General features: G+C 37.1%; 1 protein-coding gene across 4 annotated transcripts in view; it reads left to right on the top strand.

The window, feature by feature from the left end:
• Nucleotides 1–20,785, top strand: part of LOC128588416 (rho GTPase-activating protein 15-like) — a 54,499-nt gene that overhangs the window by 13,866 nt on the left and 19,848 nt on the right. For 2 of the 4 annotated variants that reach the window (XR_008380775.1, XR_008380773.1), the window contains exons 2-4: nt 13,132–13,185; nt 13,802–13,870; nt 15,333–15,398. The exons of 1 other annotated variant lie outside the window; for it this stretch is intronic. The gene's annotated coding sequence lies outside the window, so the exon portion shown is untranslated. The remainder of the gene's footprint in view (nt 1–13,131; nt 13,186–13,801; nt 13,871–15,332; nt 15,399–20,785) is intronic. One more of the 4 variants, XR_008380774.1, reaches the window with a different exon arrangement.

Below are 20,785 nucleotides of genomic sequence, written 5' to 3'. Positions count from 1 at the left end.
TTAGTAAAGCATCACAGAATGGAGAAGCATGAATCCTATGTACTCAATTTTGATATGAGGACAATTAATGACAATTAAGGACACGGTAGGGGTGGGGGAAGGGGAGAGCAGAGTGAGAAAGAAGGAGGTAGGGGTGGGGAAAGGAAGAGGAGAGAGAGGGAAGAAGGGAGGGGGTGGGGCCTTGGTGCATTCCACACCTTTTAGGGGCAAGACAGGATTGTAAGAGGGACTTTGCCTAACAAATGCAATCAGTGTAACCTGGTTTCTTATACCCTCAATGAATCCCCAATAATAAAATAATAATAATAATAATAAATGAATAAATAAATAAATATGTTGGCTGGGCTGGTGGCTCACACCTGTAATCCCAGCACTCTGGAAGCCTGAGCTCAGGAGTTCCAAACCAGCCTGAACCAGCAAGAGCTCATCTTTAAAAATAGCTAGGTGTTGTGGCAGGCATCTGTAGTCTTAGCTACTTGAGAGGCTGAGGCAAGAGAATCTCTTGAGCCCAAGAGTTTGAGGTTGCTTTGAGCTATGACGCCACAGCACTGTACTGAGGGTGACAAAGTGAAACTCTGTCTCAAAAAAAAAAAATACGTAAGTAAATATATTCTATGGTACATGATATAGTATAATTAGAACATATTATTACCCTATATTAATTTTGCATTTGAGCTGATTCAGATATTTATACAAGAGACATATTTAATTATGGAGACTACATAACGCACAGCCTCCAGAAATGAAAATGTATATGCGTAAGCAGCATAAAATGTCATATGCGAGCACTAATACGGAAAATGAAGCCATCTGTCCATCTGGGGCCCTAGATATAACTTCCTGCATGTCTATATGAAGTTTCCCAGAGCCCTTATTTTCTTCCCTTGACTCTTACCCTTACTGTTTTCACATTTAATATAGCATATTACAAAATGATCCCACATTCCATGTTTGGCTCCCTTCTTTCTGAATGAAGTTCTTTTAGTTCATATCTGTCTTATTCTCTTAGAGCTTCTACAACAGAATACCAGCAACCAACTGGTTGTTTTAAATAGCAGACATTTATTTCTCATAGTACAGGCACCTAGCAAATCAGGTGTCTGATGAGGGACTGCTTCCTGGTTTCCATTTAGCCATCTTCTCACTGTATCCTCACTCTACAGTAGAAAGTGAGAGAGAAAACTTTTACGTCTGTTAATATTAGGTCACTAGTTTGATTCTTGAGGTCTTTATTTTTATGACCTAAGTATCTCCTAATGGGCTTACTTTTCAATGTTATCAAATTGGGGTTTAGAATTTCAACATATGAATTTTAGGGGAACACAAACATTCACTCTACAATACCCAAGTCACATTTTTATCCAAAGCAGCTTTCCCCTGAAATAACCACAGAATCACTTCACTGGTATGTGTAGATTAGAGAATTATAGGCTCTTATTCCTCAGTGGTCTATTAAAAGAGCTAGCAGACCGACCTCTTCTGGTTTTGTTTTTATAGTAAGGACACTACATAGTAACCTGCCACCTACTATCATCACCATTTTATAACAGAAAGGACATTATAAAATACTCAATCCAAAATCTAGGAAGGATAAAAATCTCAGAATAAACACATCTCTTTCAAGACATGAAATTATACATCTATATACATAGTTTTATTTTGCCCACTTTATCTCAAATTAGGACAAACTTTATTCAGAGTTTGACTAGCCCTGCAGTGAGGAGGACTGCCAGTGTCCCTAGATATAGTTTTCCTGGATTGTGAAGGAAAGGATAGTTTTCACATTCTCATAGATTTTCTTTTGTATATATACACATATACATATTCTGATCCATAACTTACTAAATTTTTTAAACAAATATTATAAAATAATGTAGAAATAATTTTTAGTAAAATGTATAAAATTCCTATGTAAATATAAACAGTTAATACTCAGTTACCTACATCAGCACCACCCACAACAAGATATAAACCCTCTCAACCTTCTAGAAGCCCCATTTCTATCATTGTCCCTTTGCCATCGTCACCACCTCTTCTTTTTCTCTGGAGTTAGGAAGATTATTTGCATTTTATTCCTTATTTTATTGTTTTTTTTAATATTTCTCCACCTATATCTATATCCCTTAAAATATTAATATAGTCTGTTTTTTAATTTATATAGATATAATTATAGTATTTATTTCTTCTTTTGCCATGTATGTCTTGCTTTTTCTGCCCTTTAATACTCCATCATTCCATGTTTTTCTCTGCTAGTTTGGGAGGGACATACTTTTTTCTCTTCTGTTAGTAGTTAGCCTAGGATTACAACACTGGTTCATATCAAAGACTAAAGTGAGTCAAATCCTTTACTTTCTTCCAAGATATTACTTCAGAATATTTTTAATTCATTTATCTCATTCCTAAGGTATTGCTGCCTAGCATTTTAATTTAACACCACTAGACATTATTCTCTTTTATACAGTAAAGGTAGGTTTATATTTGCTCAATGTTTACAGCATTCTTTGTTATTTATTTCTTCCTGAATCTTAATCTTGCATTTTAGAATTATTTTTCCTTCTGCTTGAAGTGTATTCTAAGAAATTCTTATATTTAGAGTCTTATGTTAGAAATGTATCTTAGTGTCTGCTTATTTGAAAAAAATCTCTATTTTTCCCTCATTTGGGAAATATATATTTTCTCTGGGTATAGAATTTTGAGTTGGCAGTCACTTCTTTCAGCTCATCAAAAAATATCATTCTACTGTTATCTGTCATCCATTATTGCAATCAAGAAGTCATCTGTTAACATAACTGCTATTCTCTCATTGCTCATAATATTTTTCTCATTATCTTTATTTTTCCACAGTTTTAGGATGATGCCTAGAGACATCAATATCTTTTTACTTTTTTCTGCCTAGATTGTTATGCTTTCTGAAATTGTTTATTGATGTCATTAATATATTTTAGAAAATTTTCAAGCATTGTTTTTTCAAATGTATCCCCTTTTACATTCTCTTATTTCCTTCTAAGCTTCAAATTAAACCTACATTAAATGTTTCTTCAAATTTTTTATACCCTTCCTTGTCATATCTTTTTTCTTTTTTTTTTTTTTTCAGGTTTCTGGTGAATTTAATACATGTGTCAAAAAAAATCAAAGGCAGGGGAAGGGTAAATAAAATTATAGTGAGGTCGGGGAGGATGGCCATGGAGACACACAAAGAGGGGTGATAAATGGCAGAGTGGGGAGCTGGAACAAATGGATTGCTTGGGTGTCACATCAATCCAATCCATAGTCCTCTTCTGGGAAATTTTTCTCTTTTTGAGCTGCATTGCAAGTAATTTATCTTTATTTATCTTCCAGGTCTTTATATCAGTCTCTTTTTGTGATATGCAATATGGATTTGATTTTAATTCTTGCAATGTTTACTTTTAGACATTTGTTTCTTTGTTTGAACTTAGTATGTGATTGTTAATTGTTTCCTGCAAGCATTTTGAAGACTTTATTTTGTTAAAACTTGGAGACATAGTTGTTTTATAATTGATGTCTTGTGATACTAACATCTGAAGTCTGTTTCAGTTGATTTTTGCTGGTTCTTACTAATGAGGCTTTGTTTCTTGTATGTCTGGTTATCTTTGACTGTGTGCTGATCATTTTTATTCAACTATTATCATAGGAATTTCCCTGAGAAAGTATCCTTCTACAGAGTATTTTGCATTTTTTCTTAAGAAGCCTAGGACATTACCAGTAACTGATTACTTCAATCTAAGTTAATAGAATAAAATTTGCAGGTTATACGTACATAATAAGAAGGCTAGAGCTGTGCTACAACTTCTCAGGGACCATGTTGTTTTTCACTTCTATCCTTCTTTTTTTTTCTTTCTTCCTAAACACTGTACTTCTACCAAGAAAGTCTTCTTTATATTCTTTGTATTCACTTGGGATTGGAGAAAGAGAAAAGCTTAATGTTTGGTGTCCATTTTTTTTTTAATGAAATCTCAGGCAGAACCTTGTTCCCTTATTCTGTTAGGTGCCGCGGACCGCCGGTCGATGGGCCTCAGTCCGAGGGTGCTCAGGGTGAACAGTACAGGTTGGTTGAAAAGGTCGATGCAGGATGAAATGACAGACTGCCACACACCACGAGTGATGAAGAAAGCAGCTGTACTTTACTGAATTTTAAGATTGGTATTTATACATTTTTGACAAAGCATTACAAATTACAAAAGGTATTTTTACAACTTGCTGATCCTTACAAGTTATTATCTAACTTTGTAGACGTGAGTATTCAACTGTTCTTCTTCCACAATGTCCTGTCCGCAAGGGGTCTTGCCCGCAAGGGGGAACAAAGGTTGTTGGTTATCAGTAGTTAGTCTTTCACTTCTCCTTATCTACTAAATGCTCTAAAAGTTTTTCTTTAAAATGTGAAGCTTCTCTTTTCTAATGATTTGCTAACATTAATAATAATAACATAAATTATTTGTTTTTATTATGATTAAAAGTTTATATAAGTGAATTACATAAATGATTAGAGTGCTAAGAAATATATGAAATGTAGAAGCGTAAAAGTATGTGGAAAGTTTTTGAGTCGTGGGTGGCTGTGGGTGGTAAAAGCACATATCTAGATGGAACATCTTGTTTGCTGCTCCTGCATTGTCTCAATTCACTGACATTTATGGCAGGGACGTGCTGTTGCACCGTCCCCCTTGGAGACACTGAGTCTCCATAGATATTCTTACTATGTTTAATTCTGGATCAGTAAGTCATTATGTTTATTCTTGGTTCCTTAAAACAATCAGGTAACAATCAGGCATACAACTCAACAAACAGGTTTCAGGGTAAAGGTTTCTTAGGCTTTTATGCCGCACCTCGTGAGTCATTACGTTCATCAAAAAGTATGCTAGGCAACTTTTGCGCTGCTGTCGCATACCAGGGGGACTGGGGGTATCGCTCCGGGGAGCACAGACCACCTACCCATGCGTTTTACAACGCGGACAGCGCCACCTCACCACGGCTAGATGCCGGGGATGCGGCATTTCCCCCTTTTTTGTTAATGAAACGTAATTCAAAGAGGTCTTGGCGAACAGCCTTTATGGAGGAAAACACACAACGAAGGAGACATGGTAACAGTAAGACAATACAGAATATCAGACATCCAATGATGACTATAAACACAATGTACTGAATCCAGGTTAAGGGATTTAAAGCCTTGAAATTGTTAGTCAGTGACTGAGCCAATGCATCTAGAGATGTAGTAGGTAGATGAGCTTCACTTATGGCTGTGATGTCTTTCTGGAGGGTGTGTAAATCATGAGTTATGTCATTGTCCTTCCATACACCCTGTAAATGTGTCTTTGTTTTCTTCCATGATGTAGAAAGATTGTAAGGTAAAGGTGTAACACAGATGGTTTGAAAGGTTGAGTGACATTTAGTCTGTAGTTTATGTTGTATGAATTTAATATCTTGTTTTAAGGTTAATACTACTTCTTTTAAAATATTTAATTTTGTTTTAAGTTTATTATTTATACTAGTTTGTGTCATCAAGGCTAAGGTAATGTTGTTACTTAAAGAATTGACAAAATGTGTAGTATGTACTTCCTGCACTAAGGTAGTTGTAGCTACTGCAAATGTAGTTACTATAGAAATTAAAGCTAAAATTCCTAAAATTAATGCTGTTATAAATCTCTTTGGTCTAATTAATTTATTAACAGTATGTAAAACTTGTAAAGCAGAGTTATCATACCATGGAACATCTTGTAAGTCTACAGGTAACATTACATATGAGGGTCTTTTAACAATTAGTATAGAATTAAACAGTCTTTCATTAAACAAATCAGTAGAAGTGAGACAATTAGTTACTTTACATGTAGTACAAGTTATATGATAAGAATTCTTTAACTGTGTAATAGTTAAATACTTATTGGAAGTTAAAAGTAAAGTATATGGATATCTAACACAAACTCTTACTGATATTGGTATGGGCTTAGCCATATCAGGTTTCTTCTCTAATATTAAGTTGGATGCAGCAACAAGTCTAAATAAATTATAATGTATTTGACTTTTATTTTTGTTCTGGGTAATCCATATGGGTTTAACTAAACCTGGTGTAAACCATCGTCGTATGGTTTGAGGGGCACCAAGCCATTGATAAGAATTATATTTGCCATAATTCCATACATGAGCAGTATAAGAAGTACGTGAATAATTTCAAATAATTGTTTGTGAGTTTGTGGGAACATGTTTACTGGCTGTATCTGGGAACCTACAGGAAAGTCAAGTAGGTGTCTTAGTTAAAGATGATTCCCAGAATTGATTGTTATCTTTATATTTTTCTTTACAATTGGAAATAGGAAGCCAGTTCACTGACAAACAGGTTTCATTATAATCTGGTGTGTCAATAGTTTGTAACTCATACTTCTAAACATAACGTTTTTTTGCATGATTAGGATCCGGGGCATCAGTTAAAAACATTCTATAACTAGTAGGTAAACAAAAAGGAGGTGTTTTGTCTCTCAGGGTAAAGCAAATGGGCATTGAATTAGCTTTACCAGTAAAGTTAATGAATGCCATAGTATGACTTCTGGACTCTGAGTCTTGTAGTCTTCCCAACCGGAGGGAGTCATTAGTTAGAATTTTAACAGGGTCTTGATCTAGCTAACCCACCGGATGGAGTAGTGGTGGGTTAGGAATGTAAGACCAATATGCAGCACTCTCTACTATAGGAGTAGATATAAGTGAGAGAAAAGCTATAAAATACATGGTAGGAGTCAGAGGGTTATTTTGTGATAAGACAAGTTGTTTAGTTTGTTTCACTAGGGTTCTGATCTGTGTCCACGTGATCTTGGGAGGCCTCAATAATACTTTCACTTTCTTCATCTGTGTCGTCAGGTTTTTCATCTGTTGCAGGCGTCGCCTCCTGCGTCTGATCTTCCGGGGGAGCCGGTTTGATGAGTCGGTCTGGAATCCAGATGGGGGAGTCGGCATCCTGGGGAAACACACAAGCATAGCCTCGTCCCGAGGTTAGCAATATATCGGGGCCCTTCCATTGGCCCGATAATAAGTCCTTCTACAGCACTTTTGGGAATGTAGCGGCTGACTTGGGCTGCTAGTGAGTTAATGTTGGTGTTTGATTGTTAGAGTTAACATTTAAATGATTGAGAACAAATAGAGCATGAGATAAAATATGGTGAGGAGAGAAATACTTATGAGTCTTTTGTAGTCGTTTAATCTGTAGTTTTAATATTTGATTAGTTTTTTTTACAATATCTTGATTCTGAGGATTGTAAGGAATTCCTGTAGAATGGGCAATTTTCCATTGTACACAGAACTGTTTAAATGTTCGTGAGGTATAAGCTGGAGCATTATCTGTTTTTAGTTGAAGAGGGACACCTAGCTGCTGAAAGCAGCCAAACAGGTGTTGTACAACATCCTTATAAGCTTCGCCAGTTCTTGCAGAGGCACAAATATAATGAGAAAAAGTATCCACGGTGACATGTACATAAGTTAATTTTCCAAAACTTGGTACATGGGTAACATCCATTTGCCACAATACATTGGGGCGAAGACCCCGAGGATTGACATCAAATTTTAAAGGATGATGAGTAAGAGGATATGTCTTGCACTTCAAGACTATTTGTCTTGCCTGTTTTCTGGTAATTTGAAACATTTTTCTTAATGCATTAGTATTTTGATGATGTAAAGCATGACTTTCCTCAGCCTCAGTTACTGATGTCACTATAGTACGTGTTAAAAGATCTGTAGTGGCATTTCCTTGGGCCAAAGGGCCAGGTAAATTTGTGTGTCCCCTTATGTGGCCAATATAAAACTGATTATTCTTCTGTTGAATTAAAGTTTGTAATTTCTTTAGTAAAGGTAAAATAGTTGAGGCTCCTGTTAGGAGAGCAGTTTCGAGGGCTGGAAAAAGGGAAGTAACATACTTAGAATCTGTGTATAAGTTAAACTTCTGCTTGAAGTTATTAAAAGCCATAATCAAAGCCCACAATTCTGTTTGCTGAGCAGAAGCCTGTGCTACTTCCTTAACGAGAGGAGACAGACCTGGGTTGAAAACTACAGCTCTTCCCGTAGAGGAACCATCCGTGAACAAAATTATTGTATCTGATAATAATGAAACTAAGTACGGATAATCTGCAACGATTTTTGCTTGAACATGTGGTAAATGAATCCATTCTAAGATACCTTCCTGCCATAGGCAGCCTGTAGGAGTATACTCAGTAGAAAAAATAAGTAAAGACCATGGGTTTTGATAATTAATTTGTTTAAACCTGGCTTGGGTTAAAGCCTGCTCAACGACTTCTAAAGCCTGCAAGGCCTCTTTAGTCAAATGTCTTGGGGAACGTGGATTTGAGTCCCCTTGTAAAATGGTAAATAAAGGGCTAAGAGTTCCTGTAGTAATTTTTAAGAAAGGCCGAATCCAATTTATTTCTCCTAATAACTTTTGATAATCATTAAGTGTCTGTAACTTATCTCTCTGTATTTGTACTTTCTGTGGTGTGATGTAATTTGAATGAATCTATTGTCCCAGGTAACTAAGTGGCTTATCTCTTTGAACTTTTTCTGGGGCAATAACCAAGCTAAACTTAGTCAATTGTTCTATAGCTCTTTCCAAGATAAATTGTACTTGTGATAGCTGTGGGTGAGCCAATAAAATATCATCCATATAATGAATAATGTAAGTACCAGGAAATTGCTCACGTAGTGCTGCCAATGCAGCGGCCACAAATTTTTGACATAATGTAGGGCTATTTTTCATGCCCTGTGGTAAAGTTTTCTACTGATATCTTTTAAATGGTTCCCGTAGGTTAAGAGAAGGAACACTGAATGCAAAGCGAGGACAGTCATCAGGGTGTAAGTTAATGGTAAAAAAGCAGTCTTGCAAGTCAATAATTATAAGTGACCATTTTTCAGGTATTGCCACAGGAGACGGGAGCCCAGGTTGAAGGGTACCTATGTTTTTCATAATGGCATTCACTGCTCTTAAATTCTGTAAAAGTCTTCATTTGTCAGATTTTTTCTTGATAACAAACACAGGAGTATTCCACGGGCTGGTGGATTCCTCCAAATGTCCTTTATTTAATTGTTCTTGTACTAAAATTTGTAATGCCTGTAATTTTTCCGTTGTTAGGGGCCACTGACTAACCCACACAGGAGTGTCTGTTAACCATTTTATTTTACAGGCATAGTTCTCTGCAGTGGTTCCTATGAAAAACATTGATTATTTAATTGATCAGCAGTAACTAACTTCATGTCCATAACATGCAAAAGATCTCTGCCCCACAAGGTATAGGGTAGAGAGGGCAACACATATGGTTGAATGTAGCCTTTCTTGTCTTTGTATTCCCATGCTACAAAAGATGTGCTGCGCATAACACCAGAAACTGAACCCAAACTAATCAATGAAGAACCGGTCCTATGAACTGGCCAGGATTTTGGCCAGTCAGAGGCTGTAATACAGGTTACATCAGTTCCTGTGTCCATTAATCCTTTAATAGGCCTGCCTTCTATTTTTATTTTTAACATTGGTCGATCATACAAGTCATGAATAAGAGCCACACAATCCTGATTAGTGGATCCAAACTGACCTTCTCCCCTTGCATCGTGTAAGTGATAATTGGGGAGTGGCACATATGGTAATAACAGTAATTGAGTAATTCTCTGTCCTTTATGAATCTGCGTGGTCTCAACCAAGGCCTTGACCATAACTTTAATGGTGTTCTCAGTATCTGAATCAATTACTCCCGGAACAACTTCAAAATGCTTATCATAATTAGAACTGCGTCCTAATATAACACCAACCGTGCCTGGTAATAATTTGCCTTTAACACCAGTGGGAATGAGAGTGACACCATCCCATTTAGATAAAATTACATCTTTAGAGCTGGTAAGATCTAAACCTGCGCTGCCAGGAGTTCCTCGTGGGAGGTCATGAATAGTAAATTTAGGGGGTAGACAGTTTAATGTAGATGAAGGCTGTAAGCCAGGCTGCACTTCAGTAAGCGCAGCCAGCTCTCCCTTGGGGTTGGGGCTGGGAGAATGTCCCTCATCTAGTTTTTTGACTTGTTGCCTTCAGTGGAATTAGCGCCCTTGTCTGACAAGGGGGTCCCATCCTTATGAAACTTAGATTTACACTCATTTCTCCAGTGTCTGCCCTTTTTACAACGAGGGCATGGACCCGGGGGAAGTCCACGAGTCTTGTTCCCATTATTTCTATTATTAGTAAATTTCTTACAATCCTTCTGTATGTGACCCGGTTTTCCACAATTGTAACAGGTGGGCACAGTGTGCGGGGGGTCACAGCTGAAACATGTATTACTGGGGTCTCTATTAAAAGCATTTTTAACATATGAACTGAATTTCTGACCTTGCATTGCTGCAGCAAACGCCATCCCCTGTACGATTGCTGGTGAGGCATCCATGCATGCTTTAATATAATCCTGTAATGTGCCTGTCTTCCTGACAGGGCGTATTAAATCCTGACACAGCGTGTTAGCATTTTCCCAAGCCAGTTGCTTGAGCAATAATGTGGTACCCTCAGATGGTGGAAGCATTCTAGTAATGGCTTCTTCTAAGCGAGAAATAAAGTCAGGATAAGATTCCTCCATACCTTGCTTTATTCCTGCTAGAGTGGTACTCTTGGTTCCTGGAGGAGGCAGTTTGCGCCAAGCGGCAACCGCATTATGACTAACTATCTCCAAAAATTGTCGGGGCAGTGCAGTTTGATTTTCTGTAGAAGCAAACTCATCTGTCCCTAGGAGCATTGACATAGTTGGCTGTGCTTTCTTACCCTTGTGCTGGGTAATGCTTTCTCTTGATCTATCTTCGTACTCTGTTCTCCATAAGATATAATCCCCTGGAGAAAGTGTGGCTTTGGCTGTTTGTTGCCAATCATAAGGAGTAAGCCACAAACTACCTATTGATTCTACAATTTGCAAAGTATAAGGGGCAGAGGCTCCCGATGTACGAACAGCCTGCTGCAGTTCCTTTAGTGTCTTTAACGACAAAGGCTCCCAGACTGGCGGCGTTCTTTCATCAGTAGGAAAACGTACTGGGAAAGCGAAAGTAAAATCACCCTGCTGGCGGGCTTCACGTACTGCCGCCTGAAAACCCGCGGCCGGCGCGGGGGGGCAAGGAGGCACACGAGAATGTGGAGCCCGTAAAGCCGGTCTAGGCTTTGTTATTGGAATGCGAACTGCTGGGTATGCGCGGCGGTGATCAATAAAATTATCCTCCTCATTCTCCTCATCCTCTTTGGCCAATTCATCTACCACATCCCATTCATCACTGTCAGAAAGATTATCCTTAACTGGTGGAGGCGGCGGCAAAAGTTCTTTAAGTGTTGGTGCCGAGGGAATTACGCCCTCGGCATTCAATGCCGGCTCAGGTTCCTTGAAAGCCTCCGGAGAGACCTCATCATGAATGGGGGCTGCCTTAGTTTCGGGGCTTCCAGCCTCCGAAGCAGTTTCCCTTATAAAAGCCTCCAGAAAGGTATTGTCAGCCAAAAGTTCCCTAACCTGCAGCCATAAAGGATAAGCCTGTGGGGGCAGAACCTGCTCCCCATGCTCCTGCACATAAGCTCGCATCTCGCGCCCCACTCTCTTCCAATCGGAGAGAGAGAGAGAGCCCTCCTCCAGAAACCAAGGACTAACCAGCTTTATAAAATGCATAAGCTCCTCCAACTTTTTGAGGGACACATGAAAACCATTTTTACCCAACAAACGCTGTAACATGACACTAAGCATACGCTCTTCCTTAACCAAAGTGTGCCCCATGAATACCTGCGGATTGCTCACACTTAACCGGTCAGCCTTTACCGGCGGGACTCGAGCTCCCTGGTGAGAGTCGCCTTCAACCTGAAAAGAGAGGAAAGAAAGAAAAAGAAAGATCACCTGTCCTTCAGGTCCCTGTTAGAGGGCGCCAGCTGTCGCGGACCGCCGGTCGATGGGCCTCAGTCCGAAGGTGCTCAGGGTGAACAATACAGGTTGGTTGAAAAGGTCGACGCAGGATGAAATGACAGACTGCCACACACCACGAGTGATGAAGAAAGCAACTGTACTTTACTAAATTTTAAGATTGGTATTTATACATTTTTGACAAAGCATTACAAATTACAAAAGGTATTTTTACAACTTGCTGATCCTTACAAGTTATTATCTAACTTTGTAGACGTGAGTATTCAACTGTTCTTCTTCCACAATGTCCTGTCCGCAAGGGGTCTTGCCCGCAAGGGGGAACAAAGGTTGTTAGTTATCAGTAGTTAGTCTTTCACTTCTCCTTATCTACTAAATGCTCTAAAAGTTTTTCTTTAAAACGTGAAGCTTCTCTTTTCTAATGATTTACTAACATTAATAATAATAACATAAATTATTTGTTTTTATTATGATTAAAAGTTTATATAAGTGAATTACATAAATGATTAGAGTACTAAGAAATATATAAAATGTAGAAACATAAAAGTATGTGGAACGTTTTTGAGTCGTGGGTGGCTGTGGGTGGTAAAAGCACATATCTAGATGGAACATCTTGTTTGCTGTTCCTACATTGTCTCAATTCACTGACATTTATGGCAGGGACGTGCTGTTGCACCGTCCCCCTTGGAGACACTGAGTCTCCATAGATATTCTTACTATGTTTAATTTTGGATCAGTAAGTCATTATGTTTATTCTTGGTTCCTTAAAACAATCAGGTAACAATCAGGCATACAACTCAACAAACAGGTTTCAGGGTAAAGGTTTCTTAGGCTTTTATGCCGCACCTCGTGAGTCATTACGTTCATCAAAAAGTATGCTAGGCAACTTTTGCACTGCTGTCGCATACCAGGGGGACTGGGGGTATCGCTCCGGGGAGCACAGACCACCTACCCATGCGTTTTACAACGCGGACAGCGCCACCTCACCACGGCTAGATGCCGGGGGTGCGGCAGTTAGGTTGATTGATCAAAGATAAAATGTGTAATATAAACAAATGACTATAGGAAAATGCACTTACGTTGCTTTGATGTTTGGTTTCTCTCACTGCATTCAGATTCCCATCCCCCACAAATATTTCCCCTAGCAGTTCCAACTATCTTTATATACTTTGAATTCTTTTAAGACAATTTTAAAAAATATTTTATCCAGCATTTTTTTTTTTATTGTTTCCAGTGGGAGAGTTGATCCAGAAACATAGCTTCTCATTACAATCTACCTCACTTTAATGTAAGTATACATTTGGTTAATCAAGTTTGTGCTATTTATATAAGCCTTGGTGGGAAAAGACTTCATAAGAATATGTATTGAAATCCTACAATGAACAGCTTGCTCGTTAGGGCTACATATAAGGCATAGAGATATAGTCAAGATATAGTCTTTGCCTTATAAAATCTCTGCCAAAAAATAGGGTGAGATGAAATATGAAACATAGTAGAGTTTTTCTTTCTTTCTTTCTTTCTTTTTTTTTTTAGTGAGCGCTCACATGTGAAAGATTTGAACTGGGACTTAGAGGATGGTTATAATTTCAATACATAAACATTTGTGGGCAAGGAATACAGGGCAAATTAAAAACATGAACAATGGCATAAGACGAAGAACCAGCAGAGTCTGTCCACTAAAAAAGAGAAAAGAATCCAGTAGAAACTCTGTAAGATGACCACCAAGGGACTATAACAAACTGGTCAACATATTAAGGTGGTCAATATAAGGGACTAGACCTACCGAACTGATACGTATATATGTTGCATGCCTAGTCTATGAAAATTAGGTCAACTTGAGGTGGTCAGTGTAGGGACTTGGTCAACTATGGAGTTTCCACTTATTTTGTGTCATTGGAAGACAGGATAAGTGAAAAGGATTGAGAAGAGTGCTGTAGATTGTGATTTGCTACCTGGGACAATTCTGTGATAAGGTATGTCAGTATTCTCCAGATAACTTCTTCTTAGAATAATCTATCATGACTATTCTTTTAATAAACATGTATTGAACAGCTGTACAAGCCAGTGTTATGAGTCTTAAAAGAGCCAGACCTACAAGATGGATCAAAGCAAGAGAGGAAACTGGTTAATTTCAGATCATAAAAGCTTCATCTCATTTAGCATAGGAGCAAAAACTTTTGCCTGAAAAACACCTAGATTATTATTTGTTTCATCTGGTAGTAGAGAAACACTAGAGGAACAGGAGTTGTCAGTTTAATTTATCTTCTCAGTCCTTGTATAATACACCTTGTATCTTTCAGATACACTTACCTATTTTAGTATCAGTGAAGCATTTCAATTGGCCCCAACACTTCTGATTCAACTTACCTTCTCAGTATTTTATATACTTCATGATTTTAGAACTTCTGCTTGATACGCAAGGGAGGCAACTGTAATGTGCATGGTATATGGAAAAGTTGTGTTCCTGGTTTAACAAAATCTATTGATGAAATGCCTCATGGAGAAGAAGCTCTGTAATTTATAGCATCCATTCATTTATTTATTCTAACAACAATTAACTCCTACCAGGTGTGATATAATGCTTTTTCCCCCTAGAGGCAATAAAGATTCCAGATGAATGACAAAGGATTCCTGTTCTCAAAATGCTTATAATATGGTAAAGGAGACAGAATTTTATATATATGTGTATAATTATATATGTATGTATATGTGTGTGTATATATGTTATATACATATGTATGTATATGTTATGTACCTATGTATATGTATATGTGTATATATATGTAGGTATTTTTTTATAATAAGCCATGACAAAAGTGATACAAAATTTCAGACAATATTTCATAAAACCATAGATTTAGCTATAGGTAGTCCTAATAATGGTTAGTCTATGTATCTTTCCATTTGTTCAAATATTATATCAAATATTACTGACATCTTCTATGTTTAAGTTACTATGCCAGATGTTCTGAAAGATACAAAAATGAATCAGAATGAAGCCCTATCCTTGACAGTCTAGAAACAAATAGAAAGTATGCTCATAAACTGAATAATTCTAGTGAAAAAATGAACATTGTAGTTGTTGTAAAATGGCATGAACAGAGGCATGCGTTAGTTTTATGGTAACTGAGATGGGAGTGATTGCTTCCATCTGGAAAGGTTTTTAATTATATTCATAGAGAGAATGACATTTTAGGATGACTAGGATTTTGATGCAGTGATAGGAGAAAAAAGCTTTATGTAAAAATAAGTATTAGTAAACAGGGAAAATTATGTCCTTAATTTATGTTTACTTTACAGATATGTACCAATCTCTCGCCTTCCCCTCATTGCACTGTGTGCTAGTTACTGCTCTTGAAAACATTTTAGTAGAGCTTCTCTGATGTCTGGAGTGAATATTCCCCAGTATAGACTACTTTGTTTATCTTTTGCTAGATGCCTGGGAACAGTGTCAGTGAGCGATATCTTCAAAACAAAGTTGAGCAACAGCACTGTAGAACAGTAAGTAGTCTAATTTTGCTAGAAAGTTTGTGTGGGACTGGTTTATGAAGAACCTTGATTGAGAGAAGAGATGATTGAATTCTCTAAGAAATATAGAGCTTTTTGTAGCTAATATGAAATCTCCTCATGTTAGGAGTGACTCAGTTTTCAGGGACATGTTTGGGAAATTAAGGTGTATTTTTTTCTATTTTTAATAAGAAACACATATAGAACTTGTTACATTATCTGAGAGGCATGTTCTAAAATTTTATGCAGATTGACAAAAGCAATAAGGCCTGAGCTCTTATTGATAAAGAAAAGGGCAAAATGGCTAAGTTTATCATAATTTTGGTTTAATGCATTTAGTAAATCACAAAGTATCTTTTCACTGACAAAATATTTTTATTGTCTTATATGTCTTTGACCTTCATGGTCATTTCTAAAAAAGTTCTAGGCCATAGAGAATAAGCAGGGCAATTCATGCAAGGAGAATTGAAAATATCCGGTCCCAAGAACACAGGTATGTCACCTGTAAAGCAAACCTGAAAGCAGTTTTCTGTGACTCCAGAATATTTTTTCAGGGTTACACCCCACTATTACAGAATAAATCCATCTTGTAAAGTCTTTGCAGTTTGAGAATTTTTTCTTGTATCCACTGCCACCATCCATGGGACGAACTCAGTCTCATTGTTAGGTGGATGAGATCCACTGTTTCCACTGTGTTCAATATTGCTCAGAAAACTTAGTATCACTTTTGACATACACTCAAAAGCATTAAACATGTTTTAGGGAATATTTTTTCTCTAAAATTATGTGGTTATAAAGTCAGTATATTAAAAAATTGTTTTTCATTTTACATTGCATTAATATGTACTTTTTACCAAAGGAAACAGCTGGCAAAGTTTCTTCTTTTTAAATTGCATATGTATGGAGTATAATGGGATGCTTTGATAAATGTATATATTGAGGAATAATTAAATCAAGGTAATTAACATATCCACCATTAACTTACCATTTTTTTGTGATGAGAACATTTAAAAATCTATTCTCTTAGCAAGTTTCAAGTATATGATATACTATTTTTAAGTATAGTTAGCACACTGTGTGATAGATCTCCAGAACTTAATTCCTCTTATTTAATTGAAATTTTGTACACTTTGATCAAAATTTTCTCACACCCTTCCATCCCCAGATGCTAGAAACCACAATTTCACTCTCTACTCCTTCTATGAATTTGACTTTTTATGCTTCAGACTATACTATAAATCTATAGTGATCAAAGCAGCATGGTACTGGCACAAAAAATAGAGAGGTAGATGTATGAAAAAGAATTGAGAACCAAAAGATGAACCCAGACACTTATTGTCATTTGATCTTTGATAAGCCTATCAAAAATATAATTTGGGGGAAAGATTTCCTATTTAACAAATGGTGCTGGGTAAATTGGCTGGCGACTTGTAGAACACTGAAACTGGACCCACACCTTTCACCTCTAACAAAAACTGACTCTCACTGGATAAAAGACTTTAACTTAAGACATGAAACTATAAAGATTCTCGGAGTGAGTGCAGGGGAAACACTTCAAGAAATTGGCCTGGGAGAATACTTTATGAAGAAAACCCCTGGGGCAACTGAAGCAACACCAAAAAATACACCACTGGGATCTGATCAAACTAAAAAAGCTTCTGCACTGCCAAGAACACGGTAACTAAAGCAAACAGACAGCCCTCAGAATGGGAAAAGATATTTTCAGGTTACGTTTCTGACAAAGATTTAATAACCAGAATCCCCAGAGAATTCAAACTTATTAATAAGAAAAGAACAAATGATCCCATTTCATTGTGGACAAGAGACTTAAATAGAAGCTTCTCTGAAGAAGACAGGCACATGGTCTACAGACACATGAAAAAATGCTACTCATCTTTAATCATCAGAGAAAAGCAAATCAAAACAACTTTGAGACATCATCTAAGTCCAGTAAGAGTAGCCCACATAACAAAATCCCAAAATTACAGATATTGGTGTGGATTTGGAGAAAAGGGAATACTTCTTCACTGCTGGTGGAATGAAACCTAATACGTTCCTTTCAGAAGAAGTTTGGAGAACACTCAAGGATCTAAAAGTAGACCTGCCATTTGATCCCACAATTCCTTTATTAGGATATATTCCTCTATATATCCAAAAGACCAAAAATCACTTTGCAACAAAGATATTTGCACCAAATTATTCATTGCAGCTCAATTCATAATTGCCAAGTCATGGAAGAGGCCCAAGTACCCATTAACCCATGAATGGATTAATAAATTGTGGTATATGTATACCATGGAATACTATGCAGCCTTAAAAAAGGATGGAGACTTTACCTCTTTTATGTTTACATGTATGGAGCTGGAACATATCTTTCTTAGTGAAGTATCTCAAGAATAGAAGAAAAGGTATCCAATGTACTCAGTACCTTTATTAAACCAATTTATAATTAGTCACACTTCCTTATGAAAGATAAATCACAACTATAGCCCTGGATGAAAGAGGGAAGAGGAAAAAGATGGGAGGAGATGGGAGAGGTTTGATAGAGGGTGGGTAAATGGGGGGAACACACCTATGAAGTGTATCGCAAGGGAATAAGTCAAATCTATCAAGTATAGAACACAAATGTCTTAACACAATAATTAAGTAAATGAGGTGAAAGCTATATTAATTAGTTTGATGTAAACATTCCAAATTATATAAAAAATGAACACATTGTACCCCAGAAATGCATAAATGTTTTCATGATGTATGTGTATATGTCTTAATAAAAAGAAAAATAAAGAAAGAAAAGAATTTCACTTTTTTAAAATTTTATTTCTAATGACAGAAAACTTTGCGAAGGCTGTGAATAAACGGTTAACTTGTTCAAACCACTCATTCAGCCATAACCTCAAAAGCAAAAAAGGTGTAGTATAAAAAGCCTCATTAAAATAATCTGTTTGCTTTTTTAATATTGTTTACTTCCCGTGTGAATAATGAACATAAGCATTAATTAAATAATGCAATGCATACAATACTCATCCACTGTAGTATAACTTTAACAACAAAACAAACTTATATATGGAAGTAAAATGATGTGATTTAGCAAAAAGATGAAAATAGTTTCAATCAGAAAACTATTCATGAATTATTGAGTATTCTTCCGTGCAAAATGAATATAGAATGATTTTATCTTTGTAGAGTGAGTACTGAGCCTTATTCAGACCCCCGCTCAAGGATCTCATGAAAAATGGAGAGGCAAACAAGAGAGCTACCAAGTTTAGCCTAATGAAGGCATTTAAAATCTCTGTTTATATTTTAATTTTTATAATGGTAGTCCTCTTGCAAAGTGAGCATGGTTATCTTTGGTGCAGCTTATTAGTATAGCCATATGTATTGCATCATCATATGGCCTCATCAAACATTTAATAATTAGGAAAACAGGTTACAGTCCAAAATCTAGAGAGTAGTGGATAGAGATGGAAATAAAGAAAGAAACAAAAGAAATTAAATTCTAGTGTTTTATTAATGTAAGCTTTGGAAAGAAAAAAAAGGAGATCAAGTGATCAATATTACTATAAATGAAGCCAGGTTCTCTAGTTATAATTTTCTCAAGATTTGGCCATTAACCATAATAAATTCTATATCTTATATAATTTTTAATAACCACAAAAATCCATGAAATTGATAGAATGCTTTATAAATGGATAATAGTTTACTGTCCCTCAATAAACCTCACCTTAGGCTCTCTCAGAAAACTATTTTAATTATAAAGCTTGCCTCTCTGTGGTTTATCATTTTGGTCAGTGTAATGCATCTGTTTTGGAGCTTACATTTTTCTAAGATAAAATAAACTTAATCCCAGAGTGTATTTCTTAATTTATGGACTATATGTACTTAGTCTTCCTTAAAAATTCCCTACTAAATTGAACTGCTCTGGGAAGCAGCATATCATATTAGGTAGGAACAGAGGCTTTCAAGTCAGACCACCTAGGCTAGGAATCCCAGGTTCACGTATTTACAGCTGTAATCTTGGTTGTCTCATTTGCAATATGAGGGTTAAAAGAGTACCTATCTCCTCGAGCTACTTGTGAGAAAATTGGAGTAATGTGCCTAGCACCTAGAAAACACATTAAATCGTAATTATATTTATTATTGCAGTTATTACTACATGAAGCAATGGAGTGTGGTGGGTAAGAGCAGAGGCAGATGAGAGAAGGGGAAAGAGAACCTGGGAAAAAGCCTAATGACCTTTAAAAGGCTTAAGCTAAGAGGTGTCCTATTGTTTCTGCTCAGATGCCAGTGGTGGGACTAAGTAATTGGTCACATTTTGATGCAAAAGGAGATAGGGAAGAAATGGAATGTCCAGCTGGTTTGCTGCTTGCAGTGACAGCTCTAGACCCCTGAAGAGAGAGCACAGCACACATTTTGGTGGAGAACTATCCGTCTCTGCAACAAGAGCAAAACTAGCTGTCTCAACCCTATATATACATTTTTTTTTTTTTTTGAAAACAATCACATAAACAAAGCTTTATGGGAGAGGTACTTGTACAAATCAAGGACACAGAGAATGAACTCAGAAAGAAATGAGGCTGGAAATGACAGGAAACAGTTCCTGGGATGTGTTTCCAGGACGGTGTCCACTCTGGCTGCTACTGTGCAGGGAGCCTCAGCAGACAGGTGCGCTGCTCAGCTGGAAAGGGAGCTGCAAAGGGACTGTGTAGGAAAAGCTTAAAACAATTTGTAGGCTGGGCGGCGCCTGTGGCTCAGTGAGTAGAGCGCCAGCCCCATATGCCAAGGGTGGCGGGTTCAAACCCGGCCCCGGCCAAACTGCAACAAAAAGATAAAATAGCCTGGCATTGTGGCGGGTGCCTGTAGTCCCAGCTACTCGGGAGGCTGAGGCAAGAGAATCGCGTAAGCCCAAGAGTTAGAGGTTGCTGTGAGCCGTGAGATGCCACGGCACTCTACCCGAGGGCGGTACAGTGAGACTCTGTCTCTACAAAAAAAAAAAAAAAAAAAAAAATTTGTAGGAGGGAGGGAGCAGAAGGAGTGACAGAATTTATCTTCCACATTTCTTCCGATTTCTTCACCAACCAGAGTCTTCACTTGCCTGCTTCTTAAGGGCCCTGGCCTCACCCTCACCCAATGAGGGGCATCTGAGGTGGGTTCAGTGAACAACAGGAGAGACTCTGAGGAGGCACCTGAGACATCAGAAATATGCCCAAGATAGTCACCTTGAGGAAATAAATTAGCCTTTTTGTGTAATATAAATGTAAAACTGTATCAGCTTATAACAAAAATAGACTGAGTAGAAGCTATTATATTTATTATAACAAGATTTTAATTCAGAAATAAATGCTCATTTCTTGAAAAAGAGAGAATACTTTCTCTTCAAAAAT

Source organism: Nycticebus coucang, chromosome 6 (assembly GCF_027406575.1).
Source record: "Nycticebus coucang isolate mNycCou1 chromosome 6, mNycCou1.pri, whole genome shotgun sequence".
NCBI classification, from domain to species: Eukaryota; Metazoa; Chordata; class Mammalia; order Primates; family Lorisidae; genus Nycticebus; species Nycticebus coucang.
The sequence above is the reverse complement of the archived record's forward strand: the minus strand, read 5'-3'. Positions and strand labels throughout refer to the sequence as shown.